At 42.5% G+C, this 22,831-nt stretch overlaps 1 protein-coding gene across 1 annotated transcript in view; it reads right to left on the reverse strand.

Moving 5' to 3' along the window:
• The window catches only part of Stox2 (storkhead box 2), a 234,401-nt gene that overhangs the window by 109,743 nt on the left and 101,827 nt on the right, over nt 1–22,831 (reverse strand). The gene's annotated exons all lie outside the window — the stretch shown is intronic.

Consider the following 22,831-nt stretch of genomic DNA (forward strand, 5'->3'; position numbering starts at 1 on the left):
GGGGCCTCCGGCGCTTCCTCCCGCCTGCCGCGCCCCGTGAGAGCCGCCGCCTGCCGCCGGGCTGCGTTCCGCTCCTCGGCCGCGGTTCCCCGCGCGGCTCTGCACAGCTGTTTCTGGCCCGCCGACCAATCGCTATAGGACAACAATGCGCGCGGCGCGCGGGGGAGGAGGGGGCGCTGCGCCGGCGGCCTGGGCCCTGGGCTGGGGCGCCGGGGTCACGCCGAGGTACAGGCTCCCGGCCACACTGCGCCACTGCCATGTCCCCCAAACGCTCATCTCTCCCATTTAGCTTAAAAAAAAAAAAAAAAAAAGCTTTCGTGCTATACATGAACAAAATCTGACTGCATTTTATTCCACGTCTGAGCATTTTTGTCATGACAATGCAATTCAGTATCGTTGCTATGCTGTGGTTCGTTAGTCACAGGTGCCCAGATGCGGACACAAGGATATAAAATCTCTGAGAGACATCCTGTCTTCAGGCTCTTTCGGGAAATCATTTAGAAAAAAAAAAAAAAAAAAAGCTGTCGGGTCCTAAATGGTTAAGATTCCGGGAGTTCTAGCACGATCTGGTGCTCTTCCAAAGCTTGAATTCTAGGGGGGTGGGGTTGTTCTTGTAGAAACAGAACCCCGAAGAGGGAGGAGGCGGGGTTAAGCCACAGGCATTATAGAACCTAGAACTACGGGTCCACCATTCAGCATCTGAGGCTGCCCTCTGTAAACAGGGGAACCCCTCTCTTGGGATATCAGGGGCAAAAACATATAAATAAACCACTAAGTCTCAGAGGGAACTTATGGTATATTTACACCAATATTTATTACTTAATATAAGCCAATTAGCTAACACTAAGTGACTTTTTTTAAAGTTAGGATGGTTCCCCAAATGGCACACTTTGCTAAAATGTGCTCTTTCAGACAACTGCTAAGAACAAAAAGAATTCAGCTTTAGAAGCTAAGAACCATAATATAACAAAATAATTATATTAATGAATGCAGGAGATATTGACATTTGGATATCTCAGTTCAACAATTACTCAGTACCTCTCCAAAAGTGGAGCCAAAAGTGGTTACGTGAATGGTTGTAATAGTTATGATTTAAGGCTAATGGAGATAGCTGTGACAACTGCCATACTTGTTCACAGAGTAAATAATTATTGACTGTCCTACATACCAGCACTGTGATATGCTGAGCAAACAGAACAACACATCTGACACCATACAATGAATGGTCTAGTAGAAGAGAAATACAGTAAGCAAATATACACACAAATTGTGCTAAGTTCTGTGAAGAAAACTAACCCATATGGGGAATGATGGTTACATTAAGACCTACAGCTTGGGGAATTATCCAAGCAAAGAGTGGAGAGAAATGACATTTTGGAACAGGAGAGTAGCCTGTGCAAAGGCCCTGTGGTAGGAAAGAGCTTCAGCTTCCACTGGAAGAAATGAAAAAAAGGCAGTGTGGCTGGAGCATAGTAAGAGAGGTGTGTGATGAGGTCATGGAGGGAGGGGAGAGCCAGATCATGCAAGGACTTGCAGGCCACGTTAAAGGGTTCATATTCTATTCCAAGAGAAATGCAAAGCAGTGTCAGTGGGGAAAGTTAGAATTACACTTGACTTAAACCTAAAAGAAAAAAGTTAACTGTTCACTTGAAAAAATGGAGTTGGCTCAGATATTTGAGAAGAGCTACAATTCCGTTCTGGCCCTTCTGGAAACAGACCTTACAATGGGGAAATGAAGACATTCAGTGGCCATGGCCAAACAACCATCAGAAGCCTCAGAGAGCACCTCGTCTGGGTTAGCTGAAAGGGATCAGGCTGTTAAGTAAAACAGTTAAGTAATTCATTCATCCAAACCAGGTAATAGTGTGGAATGGTTATGAAGGATAAGCTTAAATCTAACAAAGCAGCACACTGTGGGAGCAACCCCACCTGCAGAGAATGGATGTGCAGAGCCACTGTGAGAGTCAAGCCCTGCGTCCATCTGTGTTATGGGAGGATGCCCTTTGGTCATATGTCTGTACCCATAGGTCCCTAGTCCCAGTTCAGATCTCTAAGCCAACCTGAACCAATCATGTATCTGGGACTTGGACTGTCGGTCAAGCACGCTCAGTTTCTTGACCCCAGTATTTAAGACTGGGAAAATTTAGGATTAAATAAATGATAAAGCAAATTGCTTTTTTAGTATGAATGTTCTTTAGTCAGGATTATGGGCAATTTGCATACATGGTATTTATGTATCAGACAGATTAGTAACACTAATTAGATTTGCTTTGTGATTCTCATTTAATTATATAATTGATCTCAGATTTGTAATCTTGAAAGATATAGGATTTTTACTTTGAAATTCTATTCATTCAAAATTTTAGTTCATTAGATTTAAAACAGCTAAATTAATTTAGGTTATAAAAATGTAAACTCCATGAGGGTAAAAGATACTGTGTTTTATTCACTGTTACTCATTGTTCTTATCTTAGTCTTTGCTGTAGCTCTGGAGGCTTGGAAAGCCTCACATGTATTTGATGACAAACCAAGGCTTGTTGTGTACATGGGAAGATCTGGGTTGAAGCTGTCCCAGTCAGATACATTAACTTCTTTTAAAAAATTAAATATACCAAGGATACAGTATGACATCAAAAGAAAAAAGATGAACTTGAGCTTAATTAAAAATGTAAAAATTTTGTGCATCAAAAGACACTGTTAACTGCGAACAGAGCAAACCAAAGAAGGGGAGCAAATATTTACAGATCATAATTCTAATAGGGGAGTGATGTATAGAGTATATAGCAAACTCCTAAAAATCAAAACAATAACAAAAAACTAAATAACAACCCAATTCAAAAATGGGCAAAGGGGCTAGGGATATAGCTCAGCAGCAAACGCACTCGCCTGGCAAGTGCAAGGTCATGAGTTCAATTCCTAGTACCACAAAAAAAAAAAAAAAAATGGGCAAAGAACTTGAGAAGATATTTCTTCAAAGAGGATACAGAAGTGGTAAATATGGTAAATACATGAAAAAATGCTCCACATCACTAATCATTAGAGAAATGTGAATCAAAACTATAATGAGAGTCCAACTCACACCCATTGGGAAGGCTATAAAATAACAAATGCTGGTGATATAGAGAAATTGGAATCCTGGTGCATGATTGGCAGAAAGGCAAAATAACACAACCACGCTGGAAAACAGCATAGTGATTCCTCAAAAAATGAAAAATATAGTTATTGTATGAGCCAACAATTCTACTTCTGGATACGTACCTACAAGAACTGAAGTGAAGTGTCTAAGAAATATTTATGTATTAATGTTCATAATGGCATTATTCACAATAGCTAAAACATGAAAGCAACCTGAGTATTCTCCAGTAGATCAGTGGATAAACCACATGGAGTATACACATACCATCATGGCATACCATTCAGCCTTCAAAAGGAAGGAAGTCGTGACTTAGGATACAACACAGATGATCCTTGAGGGCATTTATGATAAATGAACTGTCAGTCACAAAAATATGAGTATTATATGGTACTACTTATATGAAGTACCTAGAATAGTCAAGATCATGAGAGATTAATAGTAGAATGATAGTTGCTAGGGCTGGGGGTGCTAGGTAGGGAATTTCAATTTTACAAGAGTTATAGAGATAGATGATGGTGTTGAGTGCTACCATCATGACATTTAACTTTACTGCACTATACACTTAACCTTGGCTGAAAGGGTACATTTGTCTCGTGTATTTTACTTCAATAAAAAATATAATCAGTTTTTTAAAACTAAATATGCCAAATTTACAGATGTAATTTAAGTACTTAACAGAATGTGTTTCACTGGGTTTCTAAAGGGAACTAACCATTGAATAAAGTGAGTTCGTTCTTCAATTTGAGTTGGTCAAATGTTTTACAGAGCCCCAAGAATTATAGTTTTTAATTTTATTATTTTAAGAATAGCAAATTTACAAACAAAAATAAATTGAATATAAAAACATAAGGATAGTCCTATCTTTAGTGACATAGTTTGGATCTGGACTATTCTCCAAGTGCCCCTGTGTAAGGGCTTAATCTCCAGTTCTGCACTATTCAGAAGTGGTAGAAACCTGTCAGAGATGAGACCTACAGGGAGGTCTGAGGTCATTGGAGGCTTGACCTTGAATGGGTTAAGAGGGATTTAGCCTCTTTCTCTCTCCTTTCATGTCCTAGCTATGAGAAGAGGAGCCACCTCACCACAGACCCAAAGGCAATGAGATCAGCTAACCACAGACTGAAACCTCCAAAACTGTAAGCCAAAATAAACTTTTCCTCTTTAAAAACTGATTACCTCATGTATTTTGTTACAGTAAAGGAAAGCTGCCTTGTAAAGGAAAGCATCATGTTTGAATTTGGATTGTTACTATACTAAACATTAATTAAAGACCTAAGTACTATAAACAAGAAAGTCCACTTCAGACTCTGAAAAGCCCACACTGATAACAGACTGAAGGATAAAATACATGAGAAAAATACTCCTAGAGTGAGTGAAGAAAAGACTGACAGGAGTGAAAAATAAACATAAGCATAATAACCTAGTAAGTAACAGAGCAGAGCTGTATTACAGGGAAGATAAATTTCAGCCCATGGCCTCCCAAACACACAATGCCAAGCATACAAGGAGCCAACTGGTAAGATATGGTGCGGACAACTTCCATAAGTGTTTTAGATTTATCAAATTTGAATTTTCAGACACTCCATTGAAACTGCATCCAGAATTGCACTTGACCTTTTTTCTGCCAAAGCATGGCTTGAGTGTGGTAAAATGATCTAAAGCAGAAAGGAACTAGGTGTGCATGCATTAAGCATACATGCAATTTGTGATTCAAATATTTCTCAAATAAAACTCAGAATTATGGATCTGATATCAGCTTATCTTTCACTTCTTCTTGAACTTTAACTGAAAAAACTTGGTAGTTTAACTAAGTGGATGTGCTGAGTAGCTTGTGTGTGTGTGTGTGTGTGTGTATGTGTGTGTGTGTGTGTATCATTTACTTTGGTGTTGGGTGATTATGTGGCCAGGTTATAAAGCAAATGACATCTGGAAAAGAACAGGTCCCTGGATTACTGGAGCTCTCAGAGCCTCATGAGATGGAAAATGAGGGGAATTTCTTGTAAAATGCACATCTACACTCCTATAATCATGTGCATATACGTATGCTCATACTATGGCTGAGGACAGTGGTGGCAAACCTGTGGCGGACATGCCACAGTGGGCTGTCTGAACCACTGCAAACTAAAATGTTCACCATTACTGGCCTAGGATATTTTAGCCTCCTAAGGCAGCTGCTAAGGTAACTGACCAAGGCACATCTGGAAGATAGGTTTTTATCTTCCTTAACCCAGCCTCCCAGCTTCTGACTACAGTTTCATCCTAGAAAGCTCCAGCACTGGCAGTCTTTCCAAGAAGATGGCCTGCACTTGTGTGGACCCCCAGCATGTACACCTGACTGTGGTCACATGGGTGATGTTTAAATGCACTTTTCAATGATGTGCTCGCAGGAAAACTTGTCCAAGACATGTTAGTAAAAAAAGGTTCCATTTTTCAAGCAATTTTGAAAATGTGTTCAGACCCTTAGTAGGCTAATACACATTGTAAACCTACTCCAAAATGCTAATAAAACTCTGATCACTTGTAGCTGGACCATGCTTTGGGAAATAGATCTAGACAGGTGGATGTTGAAACATCCACAGGGTAAAATGCATTTATTTAAGAGAACACTGGAGGATAACAGGAATGTGTATAATTGCTCTTTCTATCCTTGTCATTTATCCCAGGTGATTTTCTCTTTATCCTGCTGGTATGAACATTATCACTTCTGCCTCTCTCCTGATAGTGCTATAAGGAACAATGGCTATCAATGAACTCTGCTCCCAAAGAACAGTAATGTTCAAGAACGAAGGGATTCACCAAGGAAATGTAACTCATGAAGTACCTGAGTCTTTTGGAGGACCGTTGATGGGTAGATTCATACAAATGGACATCCATTACCAAGCCAAACTAATCATAGTCAGGGGAGCAGAGGGCAGAAAAGTCTGGGATGCTAAGGGAGACCGGGGCTCATATCTTCTTGAGGCCTGCAAAAAAACAGACTCTGAGTGCCATTCTGTTCAACTGTAATGGCAATAATACCTTTCTTAAAAATTTATAGTGAGAATTTGAGGCAAATATATAAATGACCCAATACCGTCCTAGCAAATAAAAGGCACCAATGAACAATAATCAATTTCATTATCACTGATCACTAAAGAGGAAGGAATCTTTTAAAAGATGAAATCTATCGCCTCTCAGCCTTTTGGCTAAGATCAAGTGTAGTATCTGTTCTTATCAGTAAAAGCTGAAATCATATCTAGGTCCTTTTTGGTCTCCCATGAGAGACATGATTTTATCCTGTTTTGTGGTTTAAACATGAAGTATGCCCAAGAGGACAAGCATTGTATGATTTCTCTTATATGAGAGAACCAAAGTAGTCGAAATCACAGACACAGAAAAGAACAGTGGTGACCAGGAGCTGGAGGAGTTGGTGCTTGATGGCTAAAGAGTGTAGGTTTGGAAAAAGTACTGAGGAGAAATGGTGCTGATGGTTACACAACAATGAAAATGTACATAATACCACCAAACTGTGATAAAGACGGTAGACTTCGTGTTGGGTATCCTTTAGCAGAATCAGAAAAATAAGAAGAGTAAAAGCCCAAAGAACAAAGTCACAGTCAAGAAGTGGCTTTGTATGTGTACTGGATGGAGGATGAGCTGCGAATTGTGATTTTCAGTATCACTTGCAAACGAGCCCATGTCTTCACTACAGTTGGAAATGAAGCTTACTAGCAGCTCATAAGTACAAATCAAATTCAAAGTCAAACTGGCATAGTCAAGTTCCACCCAACTATTCCTGCAAAATGGATCATTCAAGCCTGCATGTAAATTTTAAAAGACCTGGTGTAGAAAAGTTTCTTCCTTAATTTCTTAAAATTTATACACACTGACATTACTGCTGTCTAAATTTTATATTAACAAATGCTGCATTTTAAAATGAAAAGCACATTCCTCTTCATTTTAATATACTATTACTAAACATACTAATACTTTTTAAAGCAAAATTAAATCTAAATCTTCATTATTCTATCTAAAGACCCAAATCAAACTTAACTCCACATTTGGTCAAATCCCATCTGCCAAATGTCAAGTGCAGCCATTTGTACCTCTGTTGGTCAGTCTGGTCCTTAAAACATTTCCAGATGGGTAAAGATAACTGTAAGTTTGTTATGCTTTCAGACCTGTGACCTGTGACCTAAAAAAGAGGAAGAAATTCTCTGCTCAGCCTGGAATCATCCATGGCTCCAAAACTTAACTGCAGTGCAGGTCTTTCTCTCTTCCAGGATTGACTGGCAAATAGCAACTATTTTGGATGCCCAATAATCCCTTCATCTCCTCTACATTAGAGAAAGGAAGTCCCCTCTCCGCATGCTTCTGGACTGACACAGATAACCCCTACACCGGGGCTCAGGGAGGAAAACTGCAGAAGACAGGGAGGTAGTGAGAGAGACGAGATCTATGACATCTTGGGACATTTAAATACTGCAAGGGTTGAGGGTGTGGCACAGCAGTAGAGTGCCTGCCCAGCATGCCTGAGGCCCTGGGTTCCATTCCCAGAACCACAACCAGTCAATAAAATAAAATAAAAATTTAAAAAATAACATAAATTGGCAAGTGAAAAAATCATCAGGAATGGGGAAAGAGGGCACGGAGGCCAGCTGGGGACACACGCATCCTGCAGAGCCAGGTCTTTTCCTTCGCATCTTCTAAGCCTGCCCTGCTGTCAGGCAGGGCATGTCCAGAGGCCATGCTCACACCCTGCAGCCTACAGCTCACCGCACGGAGCAAGAAGGGGATGTTTTGTTTTGTTTTGTTTTTGGACAGGAAAACTGGTCTATTACTCTTCCTTTTGTTTCCGGTACTGGGAATCGAACTCACGACCTCGCGCTTGCCTGGCAGGCACTGTGCCGCTGCACTAAATTCCCAGCTCCTGGTCCATTACTCTCAATGGCTTCTAAAACATCAGGAGACATTACTTTACAGTATTATTCTTTCTCATATTGAAGCCTTCAATTAGAGCATAATTCCAAAGGAAAACGGGCAGACTGAATATTGAGCAAAGCAAAGACACCGTAATTGGACAAGCCTTTAAAAAATCCGGTGGGGGCTGGCTGCAGTCATGAGCAAATTCTGGGGTGAAGACAATGTAAAACGGAATGGAGTGATAGATGTACAACTGTATAAACTTATTAGAACACACCAAACCGAACACTTCAAATGGATTAATTTTACGGTATTTACTGTACAAGTTATGCCTCCACAGAGCTGTTTCCCGAGACACAGTGTGAAGGATAACCTGGAGGGCGAAGTGATGCAACTCCCGTGATGCAAGTCTGAATCTGGACTCCAGCGGAGAAAGTGGAAGGAAGTGGACAGAGGCACTGCCAAGGTAAAGCCTGCAGAATTTCACAGCTGATCACACTACAAGAGGGAGTGGGGAGGGCAGAGGTTACCGAGTCGGAGGGGTCAGCCATCCTTAGGGACTGGTGACTCCTCACACAGAAACGGAAGGTCATTTTAATTTTAGACCCTCCGTCTCCTGTACTTTGTAGTACGTACTTATTATTGATGCTACTTATCTGGGCCTTGCATTTATAATACTTTTCAGTGTTAAGCAATTCCTAATTTTAAATGCACATGTTTTTACTCTTGTTACCATAACTTATGATCTGTCCCTTGCCAAATCTATTCAGGACTTCTGTCCTTATTCAGTTTTTGGCTTGACACTGTTGCCTGCGCCCTCCTCTTAAAATGTTTCCCTCCTCTCATTTCTTTTCAGGAGAGCTCCACTAGCTCTCCTGCTTTTTAACTGTATCTCTCCGCCTAATCTGAACTGGGTCTTCTATGAATTTCATCTCCAATCACTCTTTCTTTGCATTTACAACCTCACCAGTTGTAGTCAACAACACCCATTGCTTTGTTTAAAACCAGTAAGGGAATGATTTCCAAATACCTCTCACTACCGCAGCCCTTTCCCCTGGATCTCCAAATCCTATTTCCTACTATCAGTTGGACATACTCCCTGAATAGTCCATGATGATCAAACTCAAGCTGTCCACTTACACAAAGTTAATCATCTTTATCCTCACTCTCCCAACTTCTGAGGTCTTGGTATACATTTCCAGACATGGTGGCTGGGTCCCATCCACGCAGACTCCCAAGGCAAGAGCCTGGGACTCATTCCACCTGCTTCCTCCCTCTCAGCACTCCCTCTCTCCATCCAGTCGTACCCATTACTCCACTCAACCCATCGCCAGACTCTGTGTTTCTCCTGCCTTCCTGTGTCCTCAGAGTCTGAGGCAAGGCACTGGGGAAGGAGAAGGAGGACATCAAGAGGAAACCACTGACACTTGCCGAAGATACATAAAAAGTGACATTAAAAAATTCAATGAAATGCAACTATTATAAAATTTAAAATTAAAACATATGATCAACAGCATGTAATCATGCAAATGAATGTGATTTATTTGTTAAAATGCTTACTTCAAAATAAGCTTTTCAATTAAAAATGGAACTTGAGAATCCATAATTTGGTTAGATATTACATAGTTTAAGGCCAAGATCAGACTGTATAATAAAATTAATATATGCCTCGGTTTTTATATTAACTAGCACAGAGAAGCTCCAATTTAGGTGTAAATGCAGCTGGAGATAATGAAAAAGACCACCTTTTCCCTGACAAGGTTGGGCACTGACAGTGACGCAGCTTCCTCCTGTCCACTGTTGGCTTCTTATCAGAAGTGAGCCTCAGATTCTGCTTTTACTTTGCATGCGCTGTTTATTCAGTAACAGCCACGCCTTCTTTGAGAAAACATCCTTGAGGCTCTGTTATCAAACTTTTGAGTCTTAATTAAAAATGGTTGAAATATCTTCAGAAATATCAGGAGAATTCACAAATAAACTATTCATCTGGCTCAAAGAAATACATCCACTATGACCCATCTTGCAGCCCATAAATGCAGCTTTGGAGTCTCCCATGTTAAAGTGCTTCATCCTGACATGTAGCATGTGCTACAGCTACATTTGTTCATTTGAAGGTTCTAATGCTATACTCATAAGGCTTCAGGTAAGCAAGGACAGCACCAAAATATGGTCATTTACAAAGGCAGAAACAACCAAGAACTCACAGAAAGACCCAACTTTGTCTAAAACCCGAGTGGACAAAAACCAAGATTTCCTCTCATGAAATCTAGGACACCTTTGAATGAAACAACTGTGAGACTGAGTGACTGAACTTCTTCACAGATTGAGAGAAGCAGAAATTTAGTTGCCTCACTCACGTGGCTAACAATTTTAACTTTTCCTACATAAATATTTTACATCTCCATGTCCATGTCTGGTTCACATTACGTAAGTAGCAGTGATTCGCTTTTACTTCTATTGCCAACCTTCAGGATGTAGAGCAAGACTTCTGCCCTTTTGACTCTGTGAGCTTCACACAGCTCATTCAACTAAACCCAGAATACCAAAACCACAATACTGATGGGTTCCTCAGATGTTTGTGACTAGTACCAGGCTTGCTGTGTTCAGAGAAGGTGAGCAAAACTGTCACTCTCATCATCTTACAAAGAAAAATGCATACTTTATCTTATGTTGAGCAAATCCTGACCTATTTTGCCACAACATAACCTGTGGGCTTTTTTGCGGTAGAACACATCTTCGTGGTCACTCCTACTCTCATCACAGAAGCATGAAGATCATGGGAGCTGGAGATCCACTTAATGAGCACAGATTATCTGCCACAGGGAGCAAGAGGCCAAAGTAAAAGACAGTGCGGACACACCCTGAAATGGCTTCCACCTGAAGGGGCTTCCAGATACCTCTAAGGAACACACAGCCACCAGACACACTCAGCCAGCACCAGGATCCATTTTTAAAACTTTATTGGGTTTGTATTTTTTTACTTACAAGATCAATATAAGAACCCCTTGGGCACTTGTTGCCATGTATACAAAATACTACAAAGCTATGCCCACTCCTTAAAAATCCATTTCCTATCACATAGGATGTCAATGGCCTCCCTGGCCCCCTAGGAAACTCTCATTCACCCTTAAAAACTCTGACGACCTTCCATTGCCCTCTCTTTTCCCTCACATCTCACTGCAGCTGGAAGCCCTTGTGTTTTCTGTTTAGGAAACAGTAAGGGCCCTTCCTATCCATTCACTGTCACACAAGGCAGTGTTACACATGAGTCTGCCTTCCTGCCCCCAGCTTGTGAGCTCCTTGCAAGCAACGGTTGTGCTGTGTACTGAACAAATGTTCACACAGCCCTTGCTATGGGCTAATAATGGTGACAGGTACTGGGATACAAAATTTACAAACAAAACAATGCAACCAAAATCTTCTGATGAAAGGAGATAACAATAAACAACAACAGGAATATGACTTAGCATACTGTGTAGAGTAAGAAATGGTGATATGCGTCATGAAAGAAAACAATACCATTTTCTCAGACTGAAAATAATGCCATCTGATGTACATTGGAGATTTCTAATTAAAACTGGTGTGGCCAGAGAAGATTTCACATAATCATTTTATGCCTAGTACTTTTAAAAGGTAGGCCCTTAGTAAACATGTGCTGCAATGCACTTATGTTGGGCCCTCTTTAGGGCTGTATTCCTAGCAGAGGTACATCAAGTGTCCATGCAGTTACAAAACTGATTTAGGATTACAAAGGATCAAATATTGTGTCTACTTTGTTTTCTCTCATATCCAGCATATCCACTAATAAATAGGTAACAATTCTTATATCCAGAGAAAAAGAAGTAGTGGGTTTTGTTTGCACTGAACTTGCTATAATGGCTTGGAATTTAAATGTCCCAGAAGGTCCATGTTTTGAAGTCCTGGTCCACAGAGAGGTGCTATTGGGAGGTGACACCCTGAAGAGGTAGAGCCTAGGAAAAAGGTCTTCAGCTCACTGAGCACATGCCCCAAAGGAGACTATGGATTCCCAGCCTCTTTCTCTGTTACTTCTCGGCCATGAGTTGAGTAGTTTTGCTCCACCATGTGCTCCTACCATGATGTGCCATTGCACGATGGGCCCCAAAAGCAGTGAGGCCAATTTACCATGGACTGACCCTCCAAAACCATGAGCCAAAATAATACAGGACTTGACAGTTTATTGAGCCTATTAAGCAAGACAGGGTTTGTTTTTAGAATTAAAGATTGAAAAAAATCTAAGGCTCAAAGATAATATTCCCAGAGTCATACAAAGATTCAAGAAATAGAATTCCTACTCCAGGATTTTTTTTCTTCCCCAACTCTACCCCCACTATAATGCCTGGCAAGAACAGTTAGTAGGTTTTGCTTGTTCATTGTTCCTGTAGTCAGAATGAAAGCAGTATAAACCTTTGCATCACTAAAAGAGTCCCCAAATTTTTAAATTGTTCCATTTTTGTTAATGTTACTATGAACATATGTCCAGGTAAACTTAAAGACAAAATTATTCAGATGGCTGGAATGAGTCTCTCAGGTCACTTATACAGATAGTGCATGAGATTGAGAGATAAATCTACATTCCACATTCAAACTGATTAGTTTTCTTTTTTCAACTCTGTTTGCAGATCACCACAGAGCTGCTCCCCAAGCCAAAGAAAAACCATACCATAATACAGATGGATCTTAAAGGGTGATCCTTTTGCCAAGATGGGATGTCCTACAATCTAAAGAAAAGTTATATATGAACAATGAAAATCACGTATCAGGGGCTGGGGGTTTAGCTTAGCAGCAGAGCACCTGCCTGGCAAGCGCGAGGTCATGAGTTCGATTCCCAGTACCAAAAAAAAAAATCACATATCAAAAAAGAAGCAAAGCTCAAATATTTGTCTTATCAAATTATAGGAAAAGGCTCCAAATATTTAATCTCCAGTCTGTCTAAAAATAATTTCTTCACCTCCAGGGATTCTAAGACTTTTGCATGGTATCATTTAATGATTACTAATACTTTCAATAATAAAGTACCCAGACTGGGCTCAAATTTGAAATCTTCCTACTTCAACCTCCCAGAGTGGTAGGATTAATTTCTTTTAAAACCATTTGAATTTTTTTAAACTTCATTTCAATATTTAGCAGCTTAAATAATCAAGCTTATAGATAATCTTAAATCTTCCTACTATTAATCACTGGTATGTTAAAGGAGCTGTGGAACTTCTATTTCTAACTAACACAGAAGGGTAGCTGCAGACTGACAACAATTTTCACAAGCTTTGTTAGGACTATTATATTACTTGTTATTTAGCTAAGATGTTTTTTAAAGAACCGAGAATTCTGTTAATTACACCACCACAAAATGCATAAACCAGATTAGGTATCTTTTCTAAATTAGCCTGAGATTTTGAAACAAAACTATGCCCCACCAGATCTCCAGGTTCAACTTTCATTTTCCTTTATTGTTGTCTGTCTTTTTCATACTAGCTTCTAGTATGGGTTGGGCTTGTGTCATTTCTAGGATAGTTTTCCTCCTTTCTGCTCAGAAGCCACAGAGCTAGGTAGGCAGCAGTTTCCTCGCCAGCACAGGAGTGGGGAATGCATGGATATCTGCTGGGCAAACAGGAGTATATGAGCAGCCAGTAGGGAAAAGCCAGTTTAAAAATATATTTTGTTCTATAAAAGAAACAAATAACTAAGCTAGGAAACAAGAAAATCTACCAGTAGGATCAGATATTTTTAAATATAAAATCTTAGTGATTAAGGTAACTCTGCCTGTATGTCTCTCATTCCTGAGCAGGAGGGCAAAGATTCAAAGATTTGTGGCAAGAAGTTAATTTGTAGGCAGACATATACTGAATCGGCTCCACTGTGATGCCATTTACAAACAAGGAAGGAAGGAAAGAAGGAAGGAAGGAAGGAAGGGAAAGAAAGAAAGGAAGGAAGGGAGAGGAAGAGAAAGAATGAAAGAAAGAAAGAAAGAAAGAAAGAAAGAAAGAAAGAAAGAAAGAAAGAAAGAAAGAAAGAGGAAGGAAGAGAGAGGAAGGAAGAGAAAGAATGAAAGAAAGAAAGAACGAGGAAGGAAGAGAAAGAATGAAAGAAAGAGAGAGAGAGAAAGAAAGAAAGAAAGAAAGAAAGAAAGAAAGAAAGAAAGAAAGAAAGAAAGAAAGAAAGGGAGAGAGAAAAAGAGGAAGGGGGAGGAGGGCGCTGGCAGAGGAAGGGAGGGAGGAAGGGAGGGAGGGAGGAAGGAAGGGAGGGAGGGAGGGAGGTAAGCAGGCAGGCTGGCTCACTCAGGCAATTGCATATGATGGCAAATGCTTCCAGGAACAAGAACATGAAATGCATTCTCCAGACTCCTTCTTCTTGCTTTCCTGTTCCCATGGGGGTGTAGCACTAGGGTTCCAAAGAGACCAGCAGCTTTCTGCAGTCCACCAAGCTGCAGACTCTGGCAGTGGAGGAGAGCAGCAAGTCCTGACATTTCTCAGGTGAACATGCTTCAGAATGCAAACGAGTCCACACCTAGCATCAGCCCAAGAACGGGTTTCCACGTGATCCTGCTTCTGTGCCAGTGAGAAAGCAGCTTCCTACCTACCTCTGCGACTTCTCATAGAAAGGAGGGAAAATATTCTAGAAATGAGGTAAGTCCAAACCTGAATTAGAAGCCAGGAGAGAGAGACTGATAGCCATAAAGGAAAGGTGAACCCAGAAATTTGGTGGCTCCCAGATTTGTTCCAAAGTCTCAGAGACTAATTTCTAGATGGTATCTGACCTGGTTTCCTGCTCTCTGGTTTCACACATCTCCATGGCCAGAGTCATGACACATTTTTAAACCTAAACTATTTCAGCTTAGGTATTAAAAAAAAATCCATCCAAGGCTGCTATGGACAAATCAGTATACTCAAAAAATCACCACCTATGTGGTAATAAGCAAGTAACAATTGCACATGTGATATCTTTAACTTAGATCTTGTAGCAAGGAAAAAACAATTGCCTTGGATGAGAAGCTAAATATGCCCTAACTATGAATCTATTATGAGATGAACAATCAGTTTGCTTTTATGTTTCACTGCAAACTACCACCCCACACCATCGCAGCTTTGGCAAGGAGAACGTGAACAATGAGCAGAAGTGGTTTTACACACTTGTCAGTTTCTGTGATCAGGTTTGAGAGCTGCACCATGAAATCTGGGAGGTGTGCTCTGCTGCAGGGTTCCAGAAAGGGATGCCTGGCCTGGGACAGGAGAATTAGAAGAGAGGAATGCTTCAAACTATCTTGGAGGGAAACAATTCTCTTGTAGTCTCCTCCAGAAGTTTGCTAAGGCAAGGGTTTCCCTCCATGGATTCTGCCAAAGCCATATACCTTCAGGGTTAAACAGAGCATCTGAAGTAGCCCTGTCAGTATCAGGATCCAGCATCTCCACCTCCCAGCTGGGTAGCCCTGGACAGGTCCCAGTCTTCCATTAGAAGAAGACAAAAGCATCAACCTCTTCCGGTTTTCTCAGGACAAAGGACCATACTCATAAAGGACCATACTCATAAAACTAATTGGCCAGCAATTAGTTAATGATCAGTAAATGTTAACCTAATTATTTTTAAATTAAAATGCTATACCTAGTCCATGACTGAACACACAACTTCTGACTGCCAACTTAGGTGGTTAACCCTTGGAAAGTTTAAAAAGCTTTGCCACACTGAATAACTTAAACTCTCCCCTAGCTGGGTATGCTAGCGCACGCCTGTAATTCCAGCACTCAGGAGGCTGAGGCAGGAGGATCTTTGCAAGTTCGAGGCCAGCCTGAGCTACAAAGTGAGCTCAAGGCCAGCTCTCTCTCTTTCTTAGTTCCATGTCTTCCTCTCTTTCTACTTTTTCAATAATTATCCTTACAAGCATTCTTCATTTTAGAAAATCTGTTAATCCTTTTCTCCATACAAAGACCTTAGAATGATTCAACCCACATACACACTGGCTCACAGCTAACAGCTGCCTATAGTTTTATTGGCTTTTTTCTCTACTTTCCTCCCTCCTCCTTCTTTTCCCTTTCTTTCCTCATCTTATTTTCTTTATTATCTTGCTGTGTTAAATAGCCAGTCCTTGTTTCATCGGACTTTATGAGTTTTCTTATTCAGCATAAACAAACCAGCTCCCCTGCATCTGAGTTGCTGGCTTAACGGTACTGAAAGCTAGGGTTGGATTTGTGTTTTATGATAGAAGGGTTGAAAAAAATACCATGTAGTATTTCACTTGGAAATTTTTTTTTTTAATCTAAGAATATTTCAGGATATATGTCTGCTGTATTGTTAGAAATGACAACAAACAGCCTTTCTTTTCTCTTTTGGCCTCTAGCCGGGAATAATCCCCTAAAAAGCAAATATAAAATCAATTTTTTCATCAAAAGAAAGAAAAAAATAGAGAACATTACAGAAATACACATCTGCACACACGGAGAACAAAGTTTTTCTGCCCTCCTTTAACATACTCACAACAGCACACATAATGCTGTTCCTCCTCCCGCCACCCACCAGGCTGCTATCCACAGACTGTCCACACTCCATGCTTCCCTTTGGTTCCTAGCCCCACACTGTCAGTCCTGATGGGTTGTTTCTGTTTTCCTAGGTCTCTGGTTTTTGGCCATTATATCCCAGTACTACTCAGTGGTTGGCTTGTGTTTCTCCTTTTCATGTTCAGATTCTACTGATTCGCCCTGTCACCCCAACCTCAGCCTACTCCAGTCCTTGGCTTCTCTGGCCCTACCTCAGCTCCAACTCACACACCCCATTGTGTCAGTAAAACAGGCACAAGACTGTAAGGCATAAGACAATGGCATCTCAACAGAAGGCAGAGGCAAAAGCACTTGTGGGGCTACAGGTAGAGACAAATCTAAAACCAGGGTGCAGTTTCTTCTGTGAGAGAGTGGGTGGTAATTTCACTTCCAGGCTGGGAATGCTGAGAGGAAGCAGCCCACATGTATTTCTCAAACTGGGAAGATTTAAAGGAAAAGAAGGAAAAAGAGAGAGCAGGTACCAGGCTGAGAGGAGAAGACTGTCCCTGGGATTTGGAGTTTGTGAAAGACCCTACAGCCCAACAGAAAGAGGTGTAGAAAAGAGTCAAGGTGACCAGACTGTGACCTGCAGGTGCTCCTGAAGTCCCTATACAGGTCTCTGGTAAAGGCCCTTTCAGAGCCTATGTCCTCTGATTTTAAACTGATACAATGTCAGAAAAAGGAAAGGCTTGGGCCCGGGGATATAGCTCAGAGGCACAAGCGCCTGCCTGGGAAGTGCAAGGTCCTGAATTTGAGTCCCATACCAAAAAAAAAAAAAAAAAAAAAAAAGGAAAGGCCACCTTCATGGAGAGCTCAAGTTAATGAAATTCAGCTTACTATTTTTGGCTTTATTTTTAAAGTATTTGTATTAGTTTGCTAGGGCTGCTGTAACAAAACTCATAAATTGGATAGTTTAAACAAGAAATTGAGTTCAAGGTTAAGGTGTCAGCAGAGTTGGTCTCCTTTGAGGACTATAAAGGAAAATCTGTTCCATGCCTGCTTTCCAGATTCTGGTCATTGCCAGAAAGCTATGGTGTCCTTTTGCTCTGCTTTATCACCCTCATCCTCACCTGGTGTTATTCCCATGTGCATATCTACCTTTATACGTCCGCTTCTATAAGGACATCAGTCATACTGTCATCCTCCCATATGGCCTCATTTTAATCAATTACAACAACCCTATGGCTAAATAAGGTCCTCTTCAGAGCTATTGTGTCTTAGGACTTCAACATATGAATTTGTGAGGGACACATAGCTGTGCTGTTGAAGACAATCCTTTAACTCTTTTGTACTCTTAAACCAATGCTATAGTCATTAAGATTTAAAAAAAGTAAACCAAGCAAGAGATGGCCCAACAGTGCACCAAGTCCTTCTTAGGCAGTTTATGAAGGCAAACCCTGCTTGTAAGCTGGCATGTCCTTTATGCAGGAAGAACTCAACCTGTTCTCTGTGCTCCTGAGAAAGGCAGCATCTGCCTCCTTCCTTTGCACAAAACCTGGTGAGTTTAAGAAATAAGTGGTGAATCAGCTCCACCTGAAGACCGCTGACTTAACCACATTGGTTGCACACTGTCTAAAAGCGCAACATGGGGGAGGAGCAGAGGGAGCCACACTGTGTAGATGTTTAAAGCTCATTTAACAAGACCAAGAGGCTGTTTTATTCCTGTGCAGCCATGTGACCCTCCAGCTCCTGCTTGCCAAGCCCCCAAGCCCACAAAAAAGCAAGTCAGAATAAGATGTCACGGGGGCTGGGGATTTAGCTCAGTGGCACAGCGCTTGCCTGGTAAGCACAAGGTCATGAGTTCGATTCCCAGTACCGGGGAAAAAAAAAAAAAGAAGACGACGACGACGTCACCACAGAACTGGCAAGAAGTGGGCAAGAGAATGAGTCCAGACCCCAGTTAAGCTGTGCCATCTCTGTGCTGGTAGTTGGACCTCACAGAGGGATCCTTCAAGGCCAAAAGGAAATAGAACTGGGGACTCATGGGCATCCAGGGAGGCAGTGGGTAAAGAAGCAGGAACTGGCCTGTCCACGTAAAAAGTGCTGGGCCACTGAATAAAGGCATGATCATCCCCAGTCCTCAGTTTCCTCAACAGTAAGATGGAGGCGACAACAGGTCTCTCAGGGCTGCTATAGGACTCAAACAAGTCACTACATATGACCTACTTGGAATAATGCCTGTGAAAGAGGAAGCACCATAAATGATAGCTATTATAGGTTGACCACCCTTAATCCAAAAAATCCAAAACCTCAAATTTTTTGAGCACCCATATGATGCCAGAAGTAGAAAATTTCACCCTATGAGACTTTGTTATGTGCACAAAAATTATTAAAAACATTGCATATGATTACTTTCAGGCTATGTGTGTAAGATATACACGAAACATAATTAATTTTGTGTTATACTTGGGTCCCACTCCAAGATATTACATGACACACATACAAATACTGTACTCCAAATTTTAAAAATCTGAAATTCAAATACTTCTGGTCCCTAGCATTTTAGATAAGGGTACTAAAACTGTACTAGTACGTTTTGGGAGATAGTGGCAAAGGAGATTCTTGTGTCAAATCTTGAACTTTCACCCTTTGAAAAATGAAGTCTCGGGAGAAGGAAAGAAAAATGGAGGTCCCCAAAGCTATATTTTTTTCTGCACAGTAGAAAAATATAGATGGACTTCAGGTATTTGGCTACCATTTAGTATTTTAAAAAGCACAGGCTTTACAGCACAGGTACACATCCTGGATCTAACACTTATTAGATGCAAAACTTTGAACAAGGTCCAAAATCTCTGCTAAGCCATCATTCCAAGGTCAAATCAGAAGAATAGTCTCTCCTAATGTTGTGTGAAAAATAAATATGAACTTAGATGTAAAGTGCTCAGCGGGGCTTCTGCTAACAGCTTGTTCAGTGTTCAATCATTAGTAGAATACGTCTGATTATGAAAGGGGGAAGGTGGATAGATTCAGGACTTCCAGTAGCTCATACAGCACCTTTGTGACAATTAAGGGAGAAAAAAGTTCCCTTCCAAGGACACACTTCTTCACCTCCAACGGCTTGGCAATGGCTGACCCATTTGACAATGCCGCTGCTGTAAATGGTGCCTCCCAGCTAGGACACACTTGCGCAGGGCAGGATTAGAAAACTTTATGCTGTGGTCCTGAGCTATGGGCCACAGGAAAGGACCACAGCAGGGACAGAGATGTATCCTTCAGGAATATAGCATTATCCTTTTGTAGAGGGCAAGAGGAAAAAGGTTGGGTAGGGAGAGTTGTCACTAAGGGTCATTCACTCTGAACCCAGCTAATGAGGTATCAGTATTTAGGCAGGACTGTCCAGGGGGGATAAAGGACCTATGGGAGGAAAATGATCAGAACAAAAGTCCCACGCTGTTCCCTCTGTCGCTCACCTGGCTCACACTTCCTTAACTCCAGCCTGGTTCCCTCTTCATTCTGCAACTGGGCAGGGCCATAGCAATGCCAAGAGCTGCACAGACAACCACCCACACGTCAGCTCTCTTCCCTCTTCTTTCCCCAAAGGTCCTCAGTGGACTCACAGATACTCTTAGTGGGCCTATCTCAAAGTCTGTATTACTCAAAAGAATGGGATAGAAACATTTCACTTACATGTGTTAGGTTCAAGACCTGTAATACTCATCTCCAGGGATGCCTTCCCTTTTCCCATCCTTTCTGTTTTGCAGCAACCAATCCTCTTGACCTTGTCTTGGATCTGTCTACAGCATCCAACTCCACCTGGAACTTCATCATGCGTCCTCTATACTACACACCCTGTGAAGTTCCTGCCTCTGCCCCGATCTTTATTGTCTTCCAAAATCCTCTGTGTCCACCCTGTCACCTAAGCCCCAGTCTCTGAGGACAGATGGGCTGAAGCTAGGACAGGGTTCTCTGCCACTGGTCAGCTGTTTTGGAGGACGGGGGCAATCAGGAGATACATGTTGACTTTGAAATTCTGAAAGCCTTTTTCTACACAAACATGGATTTTAAAAAACGTGAGGACTAAGGTTCTCTATGGCATTTGGCTACTGGCCAATTGTAATAAATGAATTTTTAAGCACAAACATTTTAAAGGCAGATTTCCTACAACTACCATAGTCAGAGGGTTAATATAGGGGGAGAGCAGGTTTGGAATAAAGGGACTATCAGTGATGGGAGATACAGAAATTTGATGTATCCATGAGACTGGATGCCCACATTGTTTAGTTTTTAGAAACTGAGGCATTTTCCTTTCCTTCCTCAGAACCATAGAAAAAGCAACGTGAGGTTCAGCATAGCTCCCTCAGATGCGTAAGCCCCATTCATCTCCCTGTACCAGGTTAGAATCACTATAATTCGGTAGGTGCCCGGAGGGAGGGCCTCCAGTGCATGAGGAGCCACAGGCAGGGACCACTGGTCTTCGGGGTCTTCGGACCAGCTGGCTCCCTGCCTCCTAGGCACCTGGAGGGAGGGCCTCCAGCACACGGGGAGACATGGGCAGGGAGCGCCGGTCTTCGGGGTCTTCAGACCGGCTGGTTCCCTGCCTCATAGGTGCCCAGAAGGAGGGGCCCAGGTGCACGGAGAGCCACGGGTGGGGAGCTCCAGTCTTCGGACCGGCTGACTCCCTGCCTTGTAGGCACCGGAGGGAGGGCCTCCAGCACATGGGGAGCCATGGGAGGGGAGCGCCGGTCTTTGGACTGGCTGGCTCCCTGCCTTGTAGGTGCCCAGAGGGAGGGCCTCCAGCACATGGGGAGCCATGAGTGGGGAGTGCCGGTCTGTCAGACTGGCTGGCTCCCTGCCTTCTAGGCACCTGGAAGGAAGGGCCCAGGAGCACAGGGAGCCATGGGCAGGGAGCGCAGGTCTTTTGACTGGCTGGCTCCCTGCCTTGTAGGCGCCTGGAAGGAGGGGCCCAGGCCCACGGGGAGCCACGGGTGGGGAGCACTGGTCTACCAGCTGGCTCGCTCCCTGCCTCCTAGGCGCCCGGAGGGAGGGCCTCCAGCACATGGGGAGCCATGGGCAGGGAGCACCGGTCTTTCAGCTGGCTCACTCCCTGCCTTGTAGGTGCCCAGAAGGAGGGCCTCCGGTGCACAGGGAGCCACAGGCGGGGAGCGCTGGTTTTCTGACCGGCTTGCTCCCTGCCTCATAGGTGCCCAGAAGGAGGCCCCCCGGCACAGGGGGAGCCATGTGGCGGCGAGCGCTCTTGCGCACCGGCCCTCAGGCCGGCTGCCGCCGCTTAATTGAAAACAACCATGACATAGAGAAACAATGACACAATTGGCCCACCATGCACCGGTTGCAGATGCCCACCCATGAACGTGTGTGAATCATTCAAACATGGAGAAATCCCTAGGAATACATGCAATGCAACGGGTCACTCTTGCTCCTGCCACTGAGAACCAGAAAGGTCCAGAGTCATTGGAGGAGCAGCTGCTGAACAAGGACTTGGAGAACATGAGCATGCAGACTAAGCCCGAGGAGTCAGAGGTCCCATGGACTGGGGTCATGAGAGCTGCTCGGAAGCTGTAAACCAGAAGGACCTTGCACAATACCTGCGGAGACTCCTTGGAAGCCATTCTTCCCCTGACAGTACAGGCTGTGGTGGAGCTCCAGAGAAGTCTGCAGCAGGATTCCTGCTGCCTGTACTGACAGTTGGGGAGAGGACACTAACTGGTTGGGGGGTCCCAATGCAATGGGAGGCTGGAGAGAAAACGCTACAAAAAATGGCTTTCGCCCCAGATGGCTCACTTGAGTTTGGACAACCCTTAGGCTGTAACTACTTGTTAGATCCTTCTTGCGTATCTCTGTCTTCCTGAGAAACCATTTCGAAGATACCACCATGTATTACAGCAGCTATTGATATTTTCCTACTAATCTATCCATAACTCTGCAATGTTTGTATTGTTCCTATCCTATTTCATAAATGGATGCATGTGTATCATTATGTGTTTCCTACAACAACCATTGAGAAAAGTTAATGATTATTCAATAGGTCACTCATGTATAGCTCTATTTATTTTCTTTAGAAGCCACTTTAAAGATACCAAAGTATAGTACAACAACTATTGATAATCTCCTACCTCTTTTGTCTGTAACTCACTATAATTTGTCTATTTGTTTTCCTGAGAAACTATCTTGTAGATAACAATATGTAAAACAACAACCACAGGGGCTGGGGATTTAGCTCAGCGGCAAAGCGCCTGCCTGGCAAGCGCAAGGTCGTGAGTTCGATTCCTGGTACCGGAGAAAAACCAAAAAC

The sequence above is a fragment of the Chinchilla lanigera genome, unplaced genomic scaffold (genome assembly GCF_000276665.1).
Source record: "Chinchilla lanigera isolate Chin_1 unplaced genomic scaffold, ChiLan1.0 scaffold00002, whole genome shotgun sequence".
Lineage (NCBI taxonomy): Eukaryota > Metazoa > Chordata > Mammalia > Rodentia > Chinchillidae > Chinchilla > Chinchilla lanigera.